We start from the raw sequence: 12,944 nt of genomic DNA on the forward strand, positions 1-12,944 counted from the left end.
GAGAAGGTAAGGAAAACCCACATCCAGAATACATGCTGATTTCAAGGTGAAAAGGGTCCAGTGTAATCAGGCTGTTACCGATCGTTTGGTTTTCTTGAGGGATGGAGCCATATAAGAGACATATAGGAGACTGCATAATGGGAACCGAGATTAGTTGATGTCAGCTAAGTCATTCTGTCCACTCGGTTAGACATTCATGGTGCCTCTTCCATAATGAACGCTCTGTGGTGGAGATTAACATGTAATACAAATATCTTCACACTAAGGGCTTACTTCCACGTGTGCATCTGTATGCTTCTCCCCAGACCTCCTTATCCTCTATCTTCCATATTCTCCTTCTATGTCCCTGACCAACCAGACAAACCATTTTCCATAGTATTCTTACTTCTGGCTACTTCTCTTTACACACACACACACACACACACACACATACACACACACACTGAATAACAAGGGCACACCCACCACTCTACACACTGGGAGGGTATTACAACGCCACTCTACCTCTGAGGGGCTATAGTGCATCTAAGTCTATTTTTGGCTTGTACCCAGATCAATTCATCTGTGAGTCAAGTTCAGGCTTTTTTTCTTCTCTGTTAGCTGGCCATAAGGACCCCTGGTCCCTAAAGTCCTATATGTAAGCTGAGAGAGAACTGCCATTGAAACAATGATAGATGACATGGGCTTTGTGAATGTACCACTTTTATTTATATTTGATTGTTGCCGGGATCACTAGACTTTAACTTGCGGTATGACCCAATCCAGTTCAGGATAGGCAATTCTGGCTGCAGGGTCATTTGGTATCCCACTATTTAGTGCTCAGTAGAAGCCCAGGAGCTGTTAATTGAACAGTGTATAATTCTCTGCTACAGAAGGCAGGTCCTAGGAGTCTGCATTGTAATTCTTTTTTAGGGGTGTTAGGAGCGGAATTTTGTGTCCCCTCCAAAAATTGTTGAAGCCCTAACCCTCAGTGTGGCTGTATTTGGAGATGGGGCATCTAAGGAACTAATTAAGGTTGAATGGAGTCCTAAAGGTTGGGTCTTAATCCAATAGGATTAGTGTCTATACGAAAAGATACCAGAGAACTCCAACACTCTCTCTTCCACAAACATATCATACAAAAGGCCATATGAGGACACAGTGAGAAGCCAGGCATCTGCAAGCCAAGAAGAGCACCTTCACCAGAAACCAACCCTGCTAGACCTTGACCTGGGACTTCTAGCTACCAGAACAGTGAGAATAAATATTTCTATTGTTTAAGCCACCCAGTCTATGGCATTTTGTTGTAACATCCCCAGCAGATTAACACAGGGGGCTTTCCACAAATTCCACATGGTATCTTTTTCCACTGCCAACACCTCTTATATCATATGGTCAGCCTAGTCACATGGCCTGAGTAGCAAAGCCACCTGCAGCACAGCCTAGAATGACGACAGTGCCCTTTTCTCCTATGGGCCCTACTCAGAGATGGCTGCCTTTTATATCACTTAGTTAACAGGTAGAAGAAATGTTCCCAAGTGTGGAATATACTGCTTCCAGAACTTGAAGAGGCCTAGTGGATGTTTTACCTTTTCTTGGTGATAGGAGGCTTGAAATGCAATAATTTGACCTTTATTTTGGAGGGAAATTCCAGTATGCCCCAAACCAATAGACCCCAGAAAACTCTACTATTGTCACAAGCAACAAGCACCTGAATCTTCAAAGGATTTATCTCCCACCATCTATAGCATGTGGATCTTTCCCAACACTTCCAACATACTTGCCATTTATTGTTCATCCAGTCCAACTAACACGGTGTCATGAATATGGAGGACAAAGATGATGTACTACAGAAAATCCAGATGGTGCATGTGTCCCTTTGGACTATATAATGTTAGAGGGTGGGAGAGTTAACATAACCTTAGAACTATTATTATTCTAGTGAATCCAAACTGTTTCTGATTCTTTGTCCTGTTAGGGATAAAAAAGAACACAGACACCAAATTAATGCTCATTATGTATCTGAGGCTGCGTTAATCTGTTCTAGCAAAGATATCACAGCTGCTGCAATTGTGCTATTACTTGGTGGAGTTTGCAGTATTCTACTCTAATACTTCAGGATCTGTATGGCTTTTTCATTTATTAGACTAGGCTGATAAATGAAATAGGGATAAGGACTGCCTGCATCCTTTAGGTCTTTAAGGGTGGCAATAGTCTCTACCTATTGCATCAGGAATATAATATTGTTAATGTACTCTCTTGAGTAGGGTTAAGGGGTATTTTCAGAGGCTTCCACTTGGCCTCCTTACTATGACTACTCTCACCCCACAGGCCAAGAACCAATGTGGAGGTCGTAGTGACTACCTATATGCCCATTCCATTATACATTCAGAGCCCCATGAAGTGACCACGGAGTGAATCTTTGGACCCATTGGACACATTATGAGCCAGACTTGAGCCAGGATTCCATTTATTACTGGCCTTCACATACCACTCCCTTAACAGGAAGCCACAGGTCTTCAGGTATCAAGGTGAACTTGGACCCTGTATCTAACAACCCTTTAAATTCTGAGTATTCTTTTCCCAGGATACAGTTACCTGAATAAATAACCTCAGGTCCTTTAGGGGATGACTTGAAGAAACACTGCCATACCATCTGCCATGCTATTATTTCAGGGGACTTCTTCCTGACAACCCAGACTTACTTTGAATTAATGACTTCTAAGTCTGAAAACTGGCTCAGGTCCAAAACTTTGGCAAAGAATTGTGGCTTTTCACTAGGGTGGTTGCTCTCAGCCTCCTGATTATCCATTCTGCTGGGTTCTGCAGCTCCATGGCAAGCTCACACTTCCCTAGCCTGGCTATGTTTTGCTTGATGGTAGGTAGCCAGGAGGTGGAAGTAGATCGCCCAAGGAGGATAGGTGCGGTTTTGCAAACCAAAAGTCTCTCTATTGCCTTCAGGTAAGGGGTGGGGTTCTCATCTCTAACAGAAAAAAAAGGGGCTACTTCTGTAAGCTCAGGAGGTTTAGGGAGAGCTGGGTACATTGCCCCATGTTTCCAGTTAAAGTTTTAGTCATTCTGTTTTTTCATCTGGGCCTTCGCATAGCAAATTTGCTGGGGCTGAAAATGTAATCTTTTCTGGAGATAGGCTACTCTTAAAATAAAATCCTGGGTGTGGTTTTCAGCATTTTTGCCTTCAGGCTGTAGGAGATAAGAGTCACTTTAATTTCTGTTAAAGAGGTCTGCCAGACTTTCATAGTTGGACTTTTTTGTCTTTCTCCTATGCATTAATGGAACTCAGCAACAGTCATCCAATTCCACTGTCCTTACATTTAATACTTATACCTCTCAAAAATCTGAAATGTTGCACCAGCCAAGTCATTCCCTTCCTGGGTATCCCATCCCAGTTCACCAGTGAAAGTGTTAACCATTGGATGGCTATTTCATGATAAAGATTATCCACCAGTGCTAGCCAACTGCAGTGACCAAGCTCCAAACTCTGTCTTCAAAATCAGCTTTCTTAGAGCCCTTCTGGTACCAAATTTCTTAGGTCAAGTTCCCTGGAAAACTGATTCTGAAGGAGATTTGAATACATGACGTTGACTGAAGAGGACCCTTGGGTTCCACACCTGTGGGAAGATGAAGGAAGTAGGTGTGACCAGAGAAAAGAATTAAATTTCAATGCAGCCACAAACACAAAAGATTCAGCTGTAACAATGGGAATCTCTAGAGCTGGGATGGCCCTTTCTCAAAGCAATGGGATTGAGCCTTTATTCCCCTGCCTCAGCCAGTTGTTGTATGAAGGCTGTCCCTGGCAAGGTGTTGTGATCCTACGTGAGACAACTCTTTGGTTGAAGGCAATTCCCAGGGAGGGACTCAGGTAGGAGTCTCAGTCTCCAATTTCCCCATCAGTAGAGAATTAGTGACTTGGTTCTGAAGGAAGATCCAGGTAATGTACCATAGCAACAACTACAAATACACATTACACACACATACCTCTACAACACACACACACACACACACACACACATTTTAAATAGAAGACTCTGAATAAGATCAAGAAACAATGCATCTTTTGCTCAATATTTCTAAGAAAAATAAGGCACCCCACTGCTCAAAATCTGAAGATTATTCTTCTACCATAAGAAAAGTACACAAATGATTTCAATCAAGGGCAGAGTCAAGAATTTAAATGCTCTTGCCACAATGAAACCAAAAATATGACATCTAACATAGATAAATGTAGGTTCAAATTTTAATTGCACAGACTAGAGGAGATCTGATGTGACAACATTTCATGCAGAAAATATCCAGAAGGGTTAGTTGTTTCCAAGTTTAGTATTTGTCAAGAGTATAAGGCAACTATCAAGAAAGTAAATGTATTTTTATTTTCCATTGATAGAAATATAGTATCACTAGCAGATGTCATGGTTTTGCCATAGATCCCATAATGGACAACCACATCTGGAGAGGTATTCAGTTCTGAGCCTCACATGTTAAAAGACAAAATTGAAAAACCACACTGAGTCCTAAGAAGATCAATCAGAAATCTGAAAATAACGCCTTATGAAGAAAAGCTGAAGGGCATGGAAGTGATTACTCCAGAAAGGAAAAGACTTCATGAGAAAGAAAGAAGTCAATTGATAGTATATTGGGTCTGGGTTTCCCCAAAAAGGACTAGAATCTGTGGGCCGAAATTACAGGGAGCAAATTTCAACTCAAAATAGTCAAAAACTTTCAAACTAATAGAGCTGTCAACAATGAAGCCAGCAGAGACGGTTCTGCCTAAAAGTGTTGTTAAATTAAGTTTAGCCTGAAGCTGCCTCCTAACATATTTGAAGTTCTGCCTAAAGGTTTCTTCACACACTGTGAACTGTAACCTACTCTTATAACAATCACAGAGTTTCAGTCAACCACAGGTAGCCAAATGTTCAGTCATGTTCAAATAAGGCAAATGCTGAGTTGAAACCAATTCAGCTATAGTGTTTCTATAGCTCACTTCCATCTTCCGTACATCACTTTCCTTTTTCTGTCCATGAAAGTTATCCAACCATGTGGCAGCCCCAGAGGTACTCTGAACCTATTCTGGTTCTGGGGGCTACCCAATTTGAGAAGCATTCTTTGCTAAATAACTGCTAAATTTAATTTGTCTAACAAATTTTTTGTAATAGTGTCCAAGCCAAGACCAGGCACTCCTTGGGAATGGTAGAGGGATCCCTCACTAGGTAGAGATTATACCAAGTCTCCCCAAACATATGCTTTAAAATCTTAATTTTCTAAGGCTAAGAGTTAAGAATTAAGACCATCTCAGGCCACAGAAGAACTAAATTTCAAAACAGAGGCTGGCTTTACCTTTATCTCTCACTTGAATTTTCTATGATGTACTTAAAACTTTCCCCATCTCAGCATTAGGACTGAAATGCTGCTACTGTCATTCCGTCTTGCCAGGAAAACAGAAGCATGGACAAAAAATATCTGACAGACGCAATGGCATGAAGCTCATTAACAAACCAATACAACTCAGATGTTTCTATTCTCATAACTCAATATGCCGATTCAAACGCTTTCTCAAGAACTCCCCAATAAAACAACCCATCTGTGTGAATTTCAGTCAGTCAGCTCCTTGGAGCCAGTTCCTGCATCTGGAAATAAATACAGGAGTTGGGGCTAAATAGCCTTTCAGTTCCTTTCAGCCTAAACATTCTTACAGCCCAAAGGAAGGAGGCATTGTTTTTAAGAATGCCTTAAAAGTCATCAGTTACCCCAAAAGCAATCTTTTTTGTGGCTATACAAAGTAGTTATGGAAGATACATTTGTTGTTGAAATTTATGACTTAGTAAGACATCTGCAAGAAAGCAAAACCTAACTCCCATAAAGAAAAATATCTAGGATAATCAGAGATATTTGTTTAGTATTTTTTCCTGTGAGTTTATAGAAAAATTTCGAAAACCAACTGCTCAATGTTAGGTATATATGACTAGGGGGAGGTAAGGTAAGTTGATTTTAGGAACTCTGTGCTTAAAAGAATATCCCTTTAAAACGACGTTTTCAAAAAGAAACAAAAGGAGGATACTGGGGTGTTTTAGGGGTAGAAAACCTTATAGAATACTATTAAAATAGGAACAGGACTGGTTTTTTTTTTTTTTTTTTTGGAAAGACATGACTGTCATGTTACATATATATGTCAGATGATTTGTGTGATATTTTAAAAGTTTATCATCAACAAAATTTCAACTATTATCTCCATTTTTATAGATAAGGAAATTATGACACAGAATAATCGAAATTTCCATAGGAAATCACTGATATAGAATTAAAAGCAAAGCCTGCCAGGCTTTTCCTGTGTCCACAGAAGTAAAGTGTATATTATACGATATAATGTTATTAATATTGCTGAAAAATTATCAAAGTCTTATTAAACAACTTTTCATCTATATTCACAAAAGGAAAAAAATGTGGTTTTTGGTTCATTTGTTTTCTTCCCATCTAAGAGCAGCATAATAGCTTAACAGAGTGAAGAGCTGAATAGAAGGTATACTTTGAATGGGAACAAAATGCACACCTGTCCTTAAATATTCACCTCAAATCAAACACAGACCTGAAATATAATATTTGCATTCATCATTCCTTTGGGTTCTAGTACTCTGGGTCACTGCTACAACACAGCATGCTTTCCGAAGGAACAACACCATCTAGTAACATTTATTTTGGATTCATTCAACAAATAAACTAGTAATCTAAAATGCTAGCCATAGCAGCTGTTAATCAGTTGCTAAAAATATAATGTCATCTTAATTTGTGTGAATAGAATTGTAATTACATAATTTAGACAATAAAACCCAGAGAAGGAAAATGTCAATATGATTTGGGGGAGTGGTGAGAGTAAAGAAGGGGAAAGAGAGAAAGGTCTGAGGTGGCAATGTCCAGGTGGGAGGACCTGGTAAAGGAGAAGTAAAATGGAAGAAAGGGGGGATTCTGGCAATAACACCAAGATTCTGGGTTTAGAGGCTAAGGAGAAAGACACCTGCCTTGAAGAGTAAATCTGTATGGCTTCAAGGATGGGGGGCTTGCACTCAAATTTGAATGCACTCAAAAATGAAGAATAGCTAATGTTTGTGAGGTACTTCGCTGTTTACAAGGTACTTTCATATTCATGAAGTATATATTTGATCCATCCACCCACTGAGATGGTTTCTTTCTATCATCCTCATTTTAAAGATGAAAACGAAAGCTGGGATAAGATGATTTGCCCTGATTCACACCAGGCCTTCTACCTCCAGTCTCACATGCTCTTCACACACCACAGTGCAGCTCCAAGATAGTTCAGGTTTCTTTTACCAACTTTGTAGATATTAGAAGGAAAATGCACTCACTCAAAATAAATAGTATTGAACTAAACCACACTTTATATATTTCAAAGCGTTTTCACATACAGCAATACTGTATGTTTCTCATTTTAACTGGGGAGATCAGGAACTATTATCTCCATTTTTATAGATAAGGAAATTATGACACAGAATAAACCAAATTTCCACAGGAAATCACTGACACAGAATTAAAAGCAAAACCTACCAAGTGTGACTTTTCTTATCCCTTCCCAGTGCACAGTTTTTGCAAAGCTGATCTCTGGACTATGCCGTGATGAATAAGACTTACAGAAAATAAAACTAGAAGGAGAAGAGAAAAACTCCCAGCATAAGCCAGGCCGGTGGTTTGCTCCGGTAGCCCTAACTACAAGCTGAGGCTGAGGCTAGAGGATTGCTTAAGTCCAGGTGTTCAAAGCTACAGTGTGCTATGATCGTGCCTGTGAATAGCCACTGCACTCCAGTCTGGGCAACGGAGAAAAACCTGTCTTCATAATAAATAAATATTTTTTTAAAATAAAAAAGCTCCCAAGACACACAGAAATAGAATAGGCCCTCATAATCAGAGCTACATTAAACTGGTTTGGAAAAAAAACTACAAGTTAAAATAGTAACAGCAATAATAAAACAACAATAATAAGTGCTTTGGAAAGGAAAAACAAGATCTCCATTAGAATCATTACACAGCTCTCTTATAACTGCTGCCCACACCACCAAGAAATACAATATCAAAGGTCAACACATATTAAGAATAAACCACAACAACTGCATAGGTAAGAGGCACTATGATTCCCTTTGAGCTGCCAAAATAACTGTCTAGTTTTTCCAAAGCTGCAGTGGAGATGGGGGAGGCATCCTGATGTCATAGGTGGGAGAAATGTTTTTACCAACTAAGCTCATCATATGTATGTGGTCAACAACCAGAAAGTATTTTACTTTTATAAGACAGTAGGTAAATGATTCCCAGAAAAACTGAGTAATATTGGAATAAAATGTTATTTACTACATCTGACATATTTTCTTTTTTGAGCTCTCTGTCCTGCCCTATTTAATGTTTAGTAACAGATGAAATGTATTTGTGAAAAGTCATAAGTGATACTGATATTTTGCTAATACTCTCCTACGAGAAGAGTGCTTATGTCATGCTGCAGTTGGTTTACTGATTTTTTAAATTGCAAAATAAAGATCTGATAAATAATTAGCTCAGCAATTCCCAGACTGAATTTAGTAATGCAGTCTTTCTATTCATCTTGCACCAGGATATCTGTAATTATTCCAAAGTCTATCGTGGAAATTTTCCAAAAGTCTCAAAATAAACCAAGGAAAAAACTCACAAAACTTTTAGGAGATAAGGTGCCAAAAGAGTGTCACAAAATCAAATTACAGGTAATGCAAATCTAAAAAGAAGTCTAGAGGTCATTGAATTAAACCAATGGCTCTCAACCTTGGCTGAACATTAGAATCCCCTGGGAGCTTTTCAAAATCCTAATGTCCAGGCTATACCCCAGACCAATTACATCAGAATCTCTGGGAGAAGGACACAGGCATTAGTAATTTTTCAGGTTCCTCAGGGGTTTCCAATGTATAGCCAAGATTGAGAACCACTGGAATAGACCCAATAAAAGACCAAATCCTTAAAGTTGGTGCTGTCTTCTGTTAGGCTTAAGGGAAAAATAAACATTTGAAATGAGAGCATGGGCTTTGGGAATCAGAATGCTAGCTGAATCACCTTCCAACTACAGGACTAGAGCAAGACTTCAAGTCTCTGGGTCTCCATACCACTTCAGAGGGCTGCTCTGAAGAATAAACTCAATGAAATGATATGTAAAAGCACCTAACCCACTGACTGCAGGGCACACAAAAGCACCAGGGGAATATTCCTCTCCTCCTCTCCCATTCTCCCACATGTTTTAAGCAAGAGTTACTTCCTGACCAAATGGATCAGAGAGTAATAAATAGACCTAATCACAAGTCACACTTGTTCCCAAAGTATTTAGGCATGTACAACTACAGCTATTCTTTCATCAATAATGGAACAGAAATATGTGCCCCAAGAGTCTCTATTCACTAATGATTTCCACACCAAAAGCTCATCTAAAAATTGATCATTTGAATCAACAGTGAGATACCATTTTTTGCCAGTTGGCGAAGACAAAAGACTGATAATCACCAGTGTTGGCAGAGATGTAGGGAAACAAGGTTTTAGAAATTAGTACAACCTTTTTGGAGCGTAACTTGGCAGCATCTATTAAAAAAAAAAATCTAAATGTACATATTCTTTCATCCAACTAATCTATTCTTGGGCACCTAGCCAGAGATATATCTACATATCTACTCATGAAGATATTGTCTTGATTGGTTTGGTTGTGTGGTTGTGTCTTGTACTCATCACTTTCTGAAGTCTTCAGTTGTTTGTAGTCCATCTACAACCCTAGAAGAGAAACCCTGTAGGAAGAGTCTGACCAATCTAGCCCACCAAGTGAGAAGAGCTGGGCTTGCCAAAGGGGCCCACATGATGGTCACATTTAGTGCCCACAATGTCATGCTGCTTGAAATGCATACTTCTTTGCTTTCTAATGCACTATCTCCATCAATCAATGTATGGCCCTCTTTATTTAATATTTTATTTTAACTAATACATAAACACCCATGAACATACTAACTCAAATAATGATATCAGCAAAAACTTAGGTCACTTACATGCTCTCCCCTGTGCTGTCTTCTCTATCCCTTGCCCCCTCAGGAGTAAGCACTATCCTAAGCTTTGTGTTTATTATTCCTTCCCTTGTTTTGGAATGTTACAAAAATGGCATTGTACTATAAATGGTTTTCTGGGATTTTAGATTTTTACTCAATCCTTTTGTGATAAGGATTAATCTGGTTGTTGGATGTATCTATACTTCTTCGTTCATGACAGAATTAATTAACTAGAATATATTTAACCATTCTCCTGGAATTGGCATTTTGTTTCCAATTTGAGACTATTAAGAACAGTGGCACTATAAAACTCTTCCCAAAATTTTTATAACACAGGGGTGGTCGATTTCTGGCAGGAAATCTGGCTGCCATCACACTAACCTCATCACTCACAGGAGCCATTGATGGTCTCCCGTAAAAGGCTTAATTTCTCTCCCCCTCCTCTGCCCATCCAGGCCAGTTCAAAGTGCCCTAGGGGAGAACTTTATAAGAGGCAAGTGCTCCTTTAAAAGGCAGCACCCGGCAGCAAATATTTATTGACATAACTGGCTCCTTCCAGAACTAACCTGGCAGTTACCCCCAGCCCCAGGCTAGCTGCTTAACTTACCTACCTCCTGCCAGAATTTTAAAGATATTTTTATTTGAAAGACAAATTCCTGAACAGTATGACTTCAATACTTTATTCCTACCAGAAAAAAAATCACTCTCCAAGAGAATTTTAGCTACAGATCTACACCAATATCAACTCCCACATACATTGTTGTTTAGAAGTCACACTTGACATCTAATGTCACAAAATGCAGAGACTTGATTTTCTGTCTCTCTCTCTCTCTCTCTCTTTCACACACACACACACAAAGCCTGAATGAAAAATCAAGCATCAATAGCTACTTATAACCCATTTAATTTCCCCTTACCAAGCAGATATAAATGCATTAGGGAAATTTAGGAAAAGACGAAAAACGGGATACCTATACATTATCTTGCAATGATTTTTTTAAGTTAATTTAGAATAGGGCTCAAGGGCCCAAAATGTTTGTAATACCTGTGTAAATACTGCCTTTGTCTCACCAGTATTTTAAAATTTATTTTGTGTTCCCATTGTCCAAAGACCTCAAATTACATAAATAATTTATTTTTAGTTAGGTTTTTAAAAGTTGCTAAATCCTGGGGGTTCACGAGTGCCCCTGGACCCACATTTCCGAGCCAGCTTCTCCACACACTCAGTACTCGTCTATCAGTTTCTCTTGTCTTCCAACTGGCTGCCATCTGCTATCCTGTTCCTCAATCCCACAGCTGCAACAGGGAGCACTATTGCAGGAAACCCAGCCACTGGCCACCTTCCACCCCAGCAGGGACTGGAGCACTCAACTCCTGTCTAAGCTCACTTCTGAGCAGCTGCTCCCCCAAATAGCTTCATAAAACCACGTCTACTCTTCCTAATGCTTTTGCCCTATGGCCAGCACCATTCTCCTCAGAGATCTCTTCGCAGACTATTGAGATGATCAGCATGAACTTCCTCAACATCTCACCACACACGCCCATCTCAACACACACTTCTATCTATTTTTATCCGCACTGATCAGTGCCAGCTTTCTTTTCATCACAGAGGAAGTGACCCTCCTTTTCTGGTTTCTGGCTAATTCCTTCACCTGTGCTAGCAAATTCCACCCCCTCCCACCCTGTACTTCAGAATTATTTCTGTCTCTAGCTTGGCTACTTCCCTGCACATCCAAGTGGTTCACTTCTTAAAACCAACAAACAAAACTTCACCATTCCTATGTCTCTCTTTTCCCCTCACAGCCAAACTCCCTGAAAGAACAGAGGGCAATTCAACCTCATGTCCACTTCCTACCTCCTGTCCACTCCTCCACAGACTGCAATCTGGACTCCAGCCATACCACTCCAGACTCAAGGGTGTCTGGCAAAATTCTGATATTCTCCCTCCCCATCATTACTAAATCTACTGCTTTTTTTCCCAGTGCAAACCTTAGCTGACCTCTCTGTGGCAGCTGACAATATTAACTACTCATTTCCTCTTAAAAATTTTCTCCTCTCTTGTCTTATAATTCCTTCTACTCTTAATATATAGGACCATTTTTTCCTCATCTCCTTCTTCTTCTTCATTTCTTTTTTTTCTTTTTTTTTTTTTTATTTTGCCTCCTGTTCTGTTGCTTCTCTCTTAAAATGCTCCCTATGCTTCTGATCTCAGTTCTCTGTTCATTACTCTGAGTACATTTTCCTCAGAAAATACCACCTCCCCAATATCCATCCTGGAGCCTAACTTTCCCTGAGCTACAGACCCATAGAGCCAACTGTCTCCAGGCATCTCCATGTGCATCCCAAGTATAACAAGTCCTACACTGAGCTCATAATTTCTCTCATTCCCAAGCTTCCACCAATAACCCTGGACTCTTCCTGTTTTCTCTTTCTAAGTAAATTACATCACCATCTGCCTAGTAGCCCAAGTGGGATCCCTGGGAAGTATGGCAGCTCCCTCACCCTGCCTCCCTGAGGCATTCATTTAGCCCCTGATGCTTGTACAATCTACCTCTTTAATATCACTGCCATCTGTTTCCCTTCCTCCATTCCCATTGCATTTGCCTTAATTCAGACCCCTTTCATCATTAAAATTAATAAGAACTGCATTTACTTGAGTACTATATGCTGGGAATATAACATACATAATGCCAGGAGGTATTATTGACCATATTTTTACAGATAAATAAATGAGACCCCAAAAGGAAAATAACTGCATCTTTTCTCACATTCTGAGTCTAAACCCATCTACACTGCAGACAAAATCAGGTCTTCTTTTTTAAAAAACATTTTTATTGTGAAAATAACACACATACAGAAAAGGTACATAAAATAAGAACAGCATAAAAATTATTATAAAGTCAT

This window comes from Macaca thibetana, chromosome 6, assembly GCF_024542745.1.
Source record: "Macaca thibetana thibetana isolate TM-01 chromosome 6, ASM2454274v1, whole genome shotgun sequence".
In the NCBI taxonomy this organism is placed as follows: domain Eukaryota; kingdom Metazoa; phylum Chordata; class Mammalia; order Primates; family Cercopithecidae; genus Macaca; species Macaca thibetana.